Raw genomic sequence first — 12,938 nt, forward strand, 5'->3', positions numbered from 1 at the left:
TGACGACCTTATTTATATTAATAGACTTGGTTCCTATTATGTACGTTACTTTATCCCATTATTTTCAATACTTTAAGAACTAACCCACCGAGCAGCGTAATGGAGTTGTCTTGTAGTAATAATGTGATCTGTCAAGTTTCAAAACTACCGCTACCGCTCCCCTTTGAAAAATGCTATTTCGTTTAGCGAAATTGGAGACGACAACTTCAAATTGAATAAGTGAAGCCTTCACTTGTGTGGACGATACCGGGTTTTAGGGAAAATTGTAGCTAGAAAATTAGTTGGGTAGGTATCTTGTTATAAAATTCTAGCTAGACGATAACAAATGAACGGAGTTACCTGTTTTGGATGAAATGAATTTCCGATGAATTATATAGCTATGTATAGTGCGACATAAAATAGTATAAATAAAATAAAATGAAACTAAAAAAAATTCCATACTAAATAGTTGCCATGTTGCCTTTACCTACGGGGACTTTGAACACCTAGTCACCGCGCCGCACCAATTGAAAAATTTTAAGTTACTAAGTATTAGCGAATTTCTCAAGATTAAGTTTTCAAGTATTAGTTTATTATATACTGAAAACAATAAAATAAATATTTAAGTGGGGACCATACAACAAACGTGATTTTTTTGCCGTTTTTGAGCGTAATGGTACGGAACCCTTCGTGCGCGAGTCCGACTCGCACTTGGGCGGTTTTTTTTATCATTAGCATAATTCCAAGACGAGGTTGCGGGCAGAAGCAAGTGCAATAAAAGGTGCAGAACAATATAGCTATGACCATAAACAGTATTTTCGAAAACTGGGCAAAAACGCAAAAAGGCAACAGCCAACAATTCACTAAGGCTACTACTACTGTTAAAACTCATATCACGTGCAGATGTATCGAGCCATGCGTCAAGCAGCGAGCACGTCCGACCTTGACGTGGATTTACGTGGCAACCCTAGTTTCCTTTCCGAAGGAACGAGTTTAAGCTCTTCACTATTATAACTTGAACTCTAGGTCTGTCTGAATGTAGTAAAAGACCGCGGGCGAGGAGCATAACATATCGTCACTATCGTCAGGCATCGCCTCCCGGCTGATACTTTGTCAGCTGATAGTTTACGCTGCCATTCCTCAGCCTACCAACGGAGCGGCAGCAGACGTCCACAAGGGTTCAATCATATCATACACAGCCGTTAACCACTATACGAGTTATCGCCCGGGAGGCGATTGGTCATGGAAATTTGTTCCTGGCTCGCGATCTATAATGTTTAGTTTAATAAATAGTTGCCCAATTATCACAGTAGATGGCGCTGTTCCAGGGGCTATTTCGCGCTGTTAAGATTTTTCTACAGCCCCTTTTAAGGTCGTAAACGTCGTATTTTTGAATCTCGAATTTATGGTAACAAACTTGGGTAAAGAGAGTATCTAATAGAATTGAATTTGTCCGGCCGACTTCGCTTTTCCATAGTAAATTGTCAAGTAAAGTGTTTCAAATCAAAAAATAGTAAGAAAGTGCAGTGCAGTACAGTATTAAGTAAACAAGATCCTTTACAACTAAGAGTAAAGGATGGTTCAGGGTAGAACGGCCTGACGCGTCCGAGACTTCAGTTTTCTATAGAAAGCATCATACATTATGATCACCGATCATCCGTCATCATAGACATAGTATATACAAGTAGTTATAGATGCGCCACTGAGCGACCGGGGGTAAGAGAAAGAATACGCACTTATTCATATAAAATTCCGGCAGCATAGGATTTTTTCTCTTTCACTCTTATAAATTTCGGTATTTCGCCATCGCCTCCTACCCATGATGCCACCCGGTCGGTGATAAGGACAAAGCATGACACTATTTTCTCTTTCCTCGTTAGGAATCGCAATAATGTCCGTCATAGAAAACGAAGTGTTAAAGCCCTCGGCCCGGTGCGGAACGTTTATAGCGTGAGTCATCCTTAATCCAGGATCAGGTTTTTACTGGTTTAGCCACGAAGGCGTTGGGAATAAACCTAGTTTTGTGGGTGAATGGGGCATTTGATTTCCCCTTTATTGATATTGGAGATTGTTATGGATTGAGGGTCTTTGTTTGAATGCTTAATGTGTGGGATCTGGAAGGAATAGCTACTGGATTTGTGAGGAAATTTCATTGATGATTGTCATGATTCCATTTTTATCGAACTACGGTAAAGGAAGGTTTTACACTTTAGTTCTTCGGAAGTCCGGACGGTATTTGCGCAAGATTTGGGTCGTTGTTGTTCTAAAAAGTGTGCAGAAAATGATACGTTTCGGCTCTAGAGCATTGTACTATCTAAGTACGTTTTTTTCTTCTTTTTTTTACGATAAGCAATAACAATTTTGGTGGATTTGTTGTACAATTTCCATTCTTGTAATTAAGTCCCCATACCATAAAAATAATGATATTTTAATCTTAATTGTTAATTGAAAAAAAAAAACCCTCAAGAAATACTTCTTATTAAAGTTTATACTCAGCCGTTTTTTCAGCTGGTATTCGAAATAAAAAGTAGTGTTTAACTCGGGTTAAAGGCACCATTTCAGTCTCGGACTATTGGACTACCTCGTCAGAAATGGGTGCTTTTCATCCTTTGGTTGGCAATGTGTTTTTGACTTTCAAAAGGGACGAGGTTTTATTAGCAGTAGAGGTGGACTCGCTGGTTCAGTAATAGATGGGCGAGGAAACAGAAAGCCGTCTTGATATGGTCACAATATATTTTATTTTATAAGCACGATATAAGCACCTGTAAGGTGAAATGTGAAGAATTAGTTATAGCGTTTACATGGTAACCAAAATAGAAAAGTAAAAAGAAGGAATTAATATAATTAATATATTATAAGGGCCTGACACTCTTTGATAAAGAAAGATAGTCTTATTGCGATTCCTATAAGAAGAAAGAGAAAATAGTGTCATGCTATGTCCTTATCACCGACCGGGTGGCATCATAGGTATTAGGAGGCGATGGCGAAATACCGAAATTTATAAGAGTGAAAGAGAAAAAATCCTATGCTGCCCAAATTTTATATGAATATTTTTTCTCTTACCCCCGGTCTATGGTATATTAGGTTCTGTTGGTGTTGCTTGGTTTTATACAAAAACCGGCCAAGTGCGAGTCGGACTCGCGCACGAAGGGTTCTGTACCATTACGGAAAAAAACAGCAAAAAAATCACGTTTGTTGTATGGGAGCCCCATTTAAATATTTATATTATTCTGTTTTTAGTATTTGTTGTTATAGCGGCAACAGAAATACATCATCTGTGAAAATTTCAACTGTCTAGCTATCACGGTTCATGAGATACAGCCTGGTGACAGACGGACGGACGGACAGCGGAGTCTTAGTAATAGGGTCCCGTCCCTTTGGGTACGGAACCCTAAAAATCATAGTGGTACGAGTAGGTAAATAGAGTATCTTGGTACCTATACTGGGTTAAATTAGTTTATTTTTGACGACCGCTCTGGCCTAGTGGGTAGTGACCCTGCCTGTGAAGCCGATGGTCCTGGGTTCGAATCCCGGTAAGGGCATTTATTTGTGTGATGAGCACAGATATTTATTCCTGAGTCTTGGGTGTTTTCTATGTATTTATGTATTTGTATATTATATATATCGTTGTCTAAGTACCCATAACACAAGCCTTCTTGAGCTTACTGTGGGACTTAGTCAATCTGTGTAAGAATGTCCTATAATATTTATTTATTCTTAACACTATTCAAACAATATTAAAAAAACTTTTAACCCTTTCTACGCTTGTAAAGTAACGTTGTTTATACGAAAATACGATAGAAAACACCTGTGTTATCACCTATGTTGATATGAATATTTAAAGTAAAAACAATTGAGGTACAGATGTAGGGTATAATTGTTTTCCATCGTATTTTCTCGGAAACGTTCGTATTTGTCATGCTACTAACCTTCAGTCAACCTCAGTAGGTACTTTTTGTACCGAAACTGACTGAAATAGCAAGACACGTTCGTGCGTTTCCGTGAAAATGCGATGGAAAATAACTAGGCACTACATATCTAGGTCCCTAGATTCCAACGCCCAGACATTTACGTTTTAAATGATTATGAGTAAATAATATATTAAAACAGACCACCAAAACATTTGAGTAAATAGAGCTGCTACAGTAAATAGAAAAAAAAACACTCCTATCTATTCTCCGAAATATATCCTTTAGCGATTTTAGCCACTTTATACATAAATATTATTGCAAAATATTTTCAGCCAATATCAATTTTTCCTCATAAATATTTAAAATATAAATTTTCATCCCTCGATAAACAGGACGGACCGGTGCCTTAACAAGGTATTTATTGGACTCAAATTGAACACAGAATTCTTGTTCGTTTCCCTTCTGACTATGAAAATTCTGTGCGTGGTGTGATTAAAGAACGACGAGCGACAAATTTTGAGTTCACTATTTTACATAGAGAAATTACACACATGTCGTTGTTTATTTGCTTTTTACCTATCTGTCCCAGAAAATTAAACGAGTGCGAGTCGGGCTCGCGCACGAAGGTTTCCGTACCATTACGCAAAAAAACGTATAAAATCACGTTTATTGTATGGGACCCCCACTTAAATATGTAATTTACTCTGTGCTTAGTATTTTTTGTTATAGCGGCAACAGAAATAGAACTGAAAATCTGTGAAAATTTCAAAGTGTGAGATACAGCCTGGTGACAGACAGACAGACAGACAGACGGATAGACAGACAAACAGACGTAGACAGACAGACAGCGGAGTCTTAGTAATAGGGTCCCGTTTTTACCCTTTGGGTAAGGAACCCTAAAAATGGTATAAATCTGCGAAATTAAATTATTGTTAAACTATTTATTACCTTGCGCAACTTCGAATCTGTGCTGTTATGCACAGTATATAGTACTCCACATCGATTTCGATGACGGCGACCTCAATAATTAAGGCTTTTTCCTCTCATGAGGTTATGTGGCTGTTATGTTAGTACCTATGCTACGAGTACCTAGGTTATGTTTTGCCAATTTAAATATAAGTATAGATGACCAATCTTCACTTTAGTGCTACCTTCATAACTAGACTTTCAAAGACAGGTTTTAACCATTTCTTAAAATTATCGACATAAATAAAATTTATTAAATTATTAAGTACAACGATTTAAAGTGAACTAATTGAATTGACAGTAGATGTCGTTTCTATTCGAGGATAATTAAATACACAGGCGGCCTAGCCAAGGTGACGATCGCTTGCGCTTCGCCATCGAATCGCTTTGTGTCTCTCTATCACTCTACCATATTAATGTGACAGTGACAGTTGGGTTTCGTTCGCTACGTAGCGTTAGCGATTGGCATGTTGTCTACGGGGCCTGTTTACCAGCCCGCCTTTTCCCATAACTTGCGTCCACTCCGCCTCCCCCGTCAACTCAAGTGAAAAGAAATCAAAATACCAACCGATACGTACATTTTATCGGCAACTTGCAATCGTTGCACCGGACCCCTTACATATCTAAGCATTTCTGTTCTCCGTGTAATACTGGCCTAAACGTTCGGGTGTGATTGTGACTTGTGACATTTTTCTGGCGTGTTTTTTAAGGCCCCCTAAAAGGGCGGTGTTATCTGTCACGTTATTGGTTTTCTTTTATTTCTTGTTGTAAAAAGTTGGAGCGACTTGTGTACCTATACGTATATGTGATGCTTTGTGGCGTTTGTGGCCTACCGCGAAACACAAAAATCGATATTTCGTTATCTGCCTCTATCACTTGCATATACGAGTTCAGTTACGACAGTCATAATGTGCGCTTACGGAAAATGCTGGAGACGATGAAAGTCTTCGAAAAATGTATCCGAATTGTTATCTTTTGTATTCAATTTCATTTATTAAATAAAGATAACAATGATCTTAATTTTTGTTAGTATATTCTTAAAATAATGTTAGTACTTAAAAATTAAATTAGATTTTTCATTTAAAATTATTTCATTAATATTGTATTGTCGACAGGAGGTTGTCGAACGTTTTTGACCGTGGTTTAAAAACACCACCCTTTTAAAAGTTCAAAAAATTAACTAATATTGACATAAACATTCCCCTTTACAAAATAGGTTAACTTGAAATGCCCAAACTCTGAAGGTTAACAAACTTGGCACTCAGCGACATTACCGCAACAGGCCTAGTTGCGTTTTAATTAAGCAGTTTCGGAGACGCTTTACACCTTCTTGTCACGCGAGCTGATCCCACAGGCTTCGTGACGTCAGTAGAGTCATAGAGTACAAATACAGACTGTAGATTTATTAGGAACTGCTGAAAATGCTCGTCCGCCAACCTTGACTGCCTCGCCTTGCAAGGAGCTTTCCACTAAAAGGGCCCACTGACTGACTGGTCCACCGGACGATATCGGCCTGTCAGTTGTTCGTGTCAAATTTTTGTTTTAACTGACAGGCCGATATTGTCCGGCGGACTGATAGTCAGTGGGCCCTTTTAGTGGAAAGCTCCTTGCAAGGCGAGGCAGTCAAGGTTGGCCCCTCGGCCCCTTTAGTATTGGAAGCCAATTCAAACTCTCATCATGCATTGTCGGCATGGATCTCTGATACTTACGCTTCTTAGGAGTAAATGTTTTTAGAAAGAGTATTTCATTCAATAGAAACCTTATAAAATGTACTAGGTTTAAAATACTGCATTTTATAGGAGTATTTATGTCAACGCATCAGTCTATCAACGTAATAGAGCCTGTCAAACAAATAACAACACCCCATTTTCTGGTCGTTTAAGGAAAGGTCAAGGCGATTTTAGGGAAAATCCCCCGACAAGTGAAACGCGCCGGATGTGCCAGGGGTTGACTAATGTAATATTTCATACGGCTGAGAAAACTCGGAATAAAATAAGCTGATCTATTATTACCTATATTCAATTATTGGTTACTATTTTATTTGGAAACAATTTTGGCTCTTGTCGGTGGAGTATGCGCCAGTGTTCTCGGTCCTCGGCTAGGTTCTTTAGGTCCCTGTAAGACACGACATTTGCTTTTGCTTTCAGTTGTTGTGTTGATGTTCTCCTGTACAGGTCGCATTTCTTAATCGATTCTTGTGAAATTTAGTGAGCAAGCTTGATAATTAAACTCAGTTTTTTTTCGTTTCTGTTTTTGGAAAGTTTTCAAAATGGCGGAGCCATGGGGCTTCGCGAGTGTACAGCTCACAGAGCTCTAGTGACTATTAAATGATTCAAGGCTTTATCTGGACATGTCTTACGGATTTCACCTATAACTACTTATTTTGTTATTCTATAGGTATAATAAGACCGCAAGCAAAATATATTATCTACTTTATGCTTGCTCTAAAACCAATACCTACTCTTTGTCTCGCTATAATGTACGGCGGATAGAATTTACGGCCTGTTTGCGTGTCGGGCCGCCATTTTTGAAAACATCTGTCATGTGACTTAACCGGCGTATAGGTTAGGTTAGTGGGTTAACGGCTTTATTTTGGGAAAATCTTACACCTTGTTGTAGGTTATGTCAGCCTTATCTCTTTTTGAGGAGTCTTAGCGATATAAAATACCCATGTTAATGTCTGCAAGATGTTTTTACAAAGGCAACTTTTATAGATCTGGAAGCATCGTGTACTCGTATATTCGCAACCTACTGGCAAAAAACAAAAAAAATGCTTGAAAGTTTTTACAAATCATTATTAGTTTTAAATTTACCTCCGGCGTTTCGAAGACACCACCGAGACCACGGGGACAACGCCGTCCTCGAAACGTCGGAGGTAAATTTATTAACTTATTTTACGCGATTAAGTCCCGTCGTTGTAAATAATAATGAGTAAAAATCGTGAAAGTTTAAATCAGTGTAAATCATTATTAGGTATTATTTTAAACAATTTTTCCAGTTGGCAACAATTATAGGCATGCCACTTCTCATTCTGTTTATGTCAAAAGGCATAAAGTGACCACATAATTAAAACCATTTTTGTCCAAATAAAAAACTTCAATGCATCGTTTATTAAGTACCTATACTAAAAGAAAATGATAAATGAAATACATTTTTTTTTGCATTACAAAAAAGGTAAACAATCTTGACGTGTCTTCACATTCACCGCTGAGCTACGGTCGTAGTGCTACGTCGTAGGCGATAACATGGGTTTCCTGGTATGTAGCGAAAATGCTTCGTAGAGGCGAAACGAAAGCGTGTCGTGATTAGCGCTGAATGGGTTAAACACGTTTATGAAAGCAAAGGAATGTATGTAAATGATTGTACATATATGATTTATAAGTGTTGTTTTTCAATAAAAAACGTCAAGATCGCTTACTTTCCTTCTTTCTAATGCTAAAAAAACGAAGTATATTCACCGTTAGCCATGTGAATACAACACAACCTTTGTCGACTTCAAGAAACGTATAATATAGATAGATCTAATCTCGACAATCCTGAGTCAATTTGACCAAGCCTATTTAAATAATCCAACATTACAGAAAGTAATTTCTCGAAACGAAGACCACGCACGAAAATTTCCGTAGTTAAATATTGACGCATCTATGCGTCAAGGTTATTTCAAAGTTAAATGTAGCATGAAAAAATAAACAGCCCAGCGCTGGTCCGCGACAGCCTCAAACTGGCACTAACATGGACCTTATTATGAGTGTTTTAGTGTTTATTTTGGCTTGTTTTAAATTTAAGTAGGAGTCGGTTATTGAATATCCGTTTGCAGAGAGCGATCCCTTCCGGTTGGCTAGATTTTCCATATTGTGCCTCCTACCGGAACCCGGTTGCTTTCCTAATTTGAAATTTGTTTGTGTTCCCGCCTGATTGACTTGTGTATTGTTTTGAACTTTTGGGATTTACTGGTTTTATAGTTCTGTTTTGTTGACGTGAGGCTGTTTGCTTTGTTAATAATTATTTGAATAGTAATCTGGTCACGGGGGCTAGCCAAGATGCCAATCATTTGCGCCGTAGCGAACGAAACGGTAATCACTGTTCCATATTAATACGACAGACACATTAGCGTTTCGTTCGCTACAGCGCAAATGATTGGCATCTCGACTATTACCCAGGTAGCAAAATGACGTCAAATGACGTCAGCGACGTCGTAATGACGTAGTAATGCCGTCATTATGACGTCGCTGACGTCATTTTACGTCATTTTGCTACCTGGGTAGGCACCCAGATACTGGGTACATTCATACGCGTCAAAATGTATCGACCATTCTGTAACAGCTTAACAAACATAGCTATGTCTATGTGTATGTTGTCCTGTGTATGTGTGCTTTATGGAATAAATGTCTTTCTTCTTCTTCTTCTATGTCTCTATATGTAGATCAAAGACTGCAACAGATAGTTTTGTACGCAGACTATAGAGATTTATCTCTAGGTACGGGTTGGTCGCCACTTGAAGGGATACAGGTAGTTAGACTATTAAGTAATACATATACTGAATACAATTATGTATATGACCGACGGACAGACGGACAGACAGACGGACAGCGGAGTCTTAGAAATAGGGTCCCGTTTTTACCCTTTGGGTACGGAACCCTAATAAAAAAGGACGGAAGGCCGACGGTACCCCAAGTAAATGGGATAAGGTCCAGGCAGAAGAAGATGAAAATGTCACCTATATCATCAGCATTTTCGTCTACATGTTTAGAAGTAGGTATGAAAATAAAAACAAGTCTACATAGGTAAATACATATACAATCAAGGCTATAATAACTCAACGTTTTAATAAGGAAATTTATAAAGTAATCCAAGTTTTAGACATCTTCCTACTTATTTAACGGCTCCGCTTTTAACATGATAATTGGGACATCAAATTAAATTAAAAACGGTAAATATGAGTATTCACGAATGATAGCTATACGATGGAACCCCTCAGTCTATTTATACCCCAAGCTACTTAGAGTTTCTTAATTTATAAAAAAAAAATCTATACTTTTATTTATTGTGCAACATATTTATACCAAGTATTAAAATTTCCGAGGTGGTTTAGTAGTTAACAAAAAAAATTAATATTACAAAATTCAAAGTAATAAATCAATACCAACAAATTATTTGTTTTTAATTTTTAATTCAGTTTATCTAGGTATATCGTTTTTAACTGATAAAGGACTGAACTTTTTATAAATAATTGCAGTAATAAAAAAAAACAATTTGTTATGCACATTTAGCGTCAATCTAATTAAACAATATCATGAGGGTAATAGGTACTCACGTGCAATTAATGTTATTATAATATCATTTTTTTTTTCAATATCTCCATCTCCCCAATATTTCAAATATCTGCATATATGTCATAATCTTTTCATTTGAATAATGTATAATTATTTATTTATTTCATACCGCCGTCGTCGACTGGGCTTATAACATAAAAGCAACCTGTGAGTATTTATACGAGTAGTGGGCCAAAACGCAGACGGTTTTAATGCAATTAGCTGTCAGCCGAGCTCCAAAGCGTATGTCTAATAATTCGATCAAATTAGGATAATTTCATACCTACAGAATTGTGCTGGAATAGCCACAGAAGACGAGTTTTATTTTAAAACATATGCTATATTGATTTGAAAATTTTCTTAGTACTTCTCTCTAGCAGTAGAGCACTATGCGTAGGTTTACCATTAACATTAAAAGAAAACCGGCCAAGTGCGAGTCGGACTCGCACGCGAAGGGTTCCGTACCATTATCTATAAAAACGGTCACCCATCCAAGTACTGACCCCGCCCGACGTTGCTTAACTTCGGTCAAAAATCACGTTTGTTGTATGGGAGCCCCACTTAAATCTCTATTTTATTCTGTTTTTAGTATTTTTTGTTATAGCAGCAACCGAAATACATCATTTGTGAAAATTTCAGTTGTCTAGCTATCACAGATCACGAGATACAGCCTGGTGACAGACGGACAGACGGACAGCGAAGTCTAATAGGGTCCCGTTTTTACCCTTTGGGTACGGAACCCTAAAAATTAAATTAAAATTAAATCTAAGGCAACTAAGGCCATAGATACATACTTTACAAACTAACATACACACTATTTTTTATAAAGCTAAATATAAACGTCCATATCTTGAAGTTTTTATAATCTTTTAACCTTATTAAGCACTAGTTTTTGGCAAGAAAATTTCGCCATCACCATCACCACTAATATGTTATAGCTAGAGCACACCTTTCCCTTTCCTCTGTCTAACTACTTTTTTCCGCTCCTAATAAATTCAAATTAGCATTCATTTTCCAAGTATCATTTCTAGTAAATTTTATTTCTATGGTGTAAAATTTTTCATCAGTGAGCAGCAAAATAAAATGAAATGTTTTAATTAGAAGTATTTCATGTTTTCTTAACATTCAGTGATAGCACCGTTCTTTAATATTTTTTTCAGCCTTAATTTTTTAAAAGAGTGCTTTACTTTACCTCGTATATGCCCAAAACTTGTTTTAGCTCTGAATTCCTTGAGTTTTTAAGCTCATTCTCCTACTAATTTTAATGAGTAGGAGCGAGTTTTATAAGGTGGGTCGAAAACGACCCAACGGGCATATCTGGGTTAGTGTTCATAACGTCAGCTAATCTTTGCCGTTCTAGAGAGAGTGGCGGCGTCTCTAGTACCAGTCCAATCCCTAATATTTCAAATTATTTGAACCCAAGACCATCGGCTTCATAGGGTCACTCTCACTACTGACTAGGCGAGACAGCTGGTCGTTAAAATATAGGTACTTAACTACCGAGAACATGGCCAATGTCCAAAACACTAGCTAAGCTACAGACGGATTTAAAAGAAGACATTGTGAGGATTTATAAGGCATCGTAAAGTTAATGGTGGGACAGGGAAAAACTTTTGGCACGTCCATCACTAATGTTTACCTCGTAACTTACTTTTAACCACGCGACTGTTTATTGTGTACCCGTACTAGATGTGAACAGCGAACGAATATGTGTGTAAATCTATTGAGATAAATTTTGCTTAGAAATACAATTAAAATAATTAACCATACAAAATAATTCGCAATGTAAAGTAACACACAAGTTACGAGATAATAGCTTTTTAGGGTTCCGTACCCAAAGGGTGAAAACGGGACCCTATTACTAAGCGGAGTCGCTGTCCGTCTGTCCGTCTGTCTGTCTGTCACCAGGCTGTATCTCATGAACCGTGATAGCTAGACAGTTGAAATTTTCACAGATGATGTATTTCTGTTGCCGCTATAACAACAAATACTAAAAACAGAATAATATAAATATTTAAATGGGGCGCCCATACAACAAACGTGATTTTTTTGCTGTTTTTTCCGTGATGGTACGGAATCCTTCGTGCGCGAGTCTGACTCGCACTTGGCCGGTTTTTTTTTTAAGTAACCGTCAACGCTTGTTGGCACCTACTATAAAAAGCTCGTATCTCGTAACGGCAAGTGCATAATTATTTTCCATCGTATTTTCACGGAAACGTACGAACGTCTCTTGCTATTTCAGTCAGTCTCGGTACAAAAAGTACTGACGTTGACTGAAGTAACATGACAAATACGAACGTTTCCGAGAAAATGCGATGATAAACAGTTATGCACTACATCTATATCTCGTAATGTTTGCTGTACATTGCTTCTCGGTAAATTTTCATAAATTAATCGTAACTTTAAAAAAAAAGTGTGGAGTGTCGTAGAACACTCGGTTGGAACTTGGAACGAAGTTAAGAAAGGCTGGTGACGTGTTCATGTTCATGCTCATGCGCATGTCTTGTCTAGTCTAATTGTGTTGTGTTGTGTTGTGTTAATTGTTATCTCTTCTCCATAAATGTTCCCCGCCCGCACTTTTGAATATTATATAGGTACACAATATCAAGATAGAAAGGCGTGGAGGGATCTTGTGGAGGCCTTATGCACCTCCGGGGTGTCTTAGGACAACAACAACAACAACACAATATTCCGCTATAAAAAAGTTGTGATTGCATCAACGGTCACTAAAATTTATTATTGGCTAAAATAAAATTCTGTAATGTTTTTG

The 12,938-nt window shown here is 37.5% G+C and overlaps 1 long non-coding RNA gene across 1 annotated transcript in view; it reads left to right on the forward strand.

Annotated features, from left to right (window-relative positions):
- Positions 1-12,938, forward strand: part of LOC134756052 (uncharacterized) — a 297,991-nt gene that overhangs the window by 127,533 nt on the left and 157,520 nt on the right. The gene's annotated exons all lie outside the window — the stretch shown is intronic.

The sequence above is a fragment of the Cydia strobilella genome, chromosome 3 (genome assembly GCF_947568885.1).
Source record: "Cydia strobilella chromosome 3, ilCydStro3.1, whole genome shotgun sequence".
In the NCBI taxonomy this organism is placed as follows: Eukaryota; Metazoa; Arthropoda; class Insecta; order Lepidoptera; family Tortricidae; genus Cydia; species Cydia strobilella.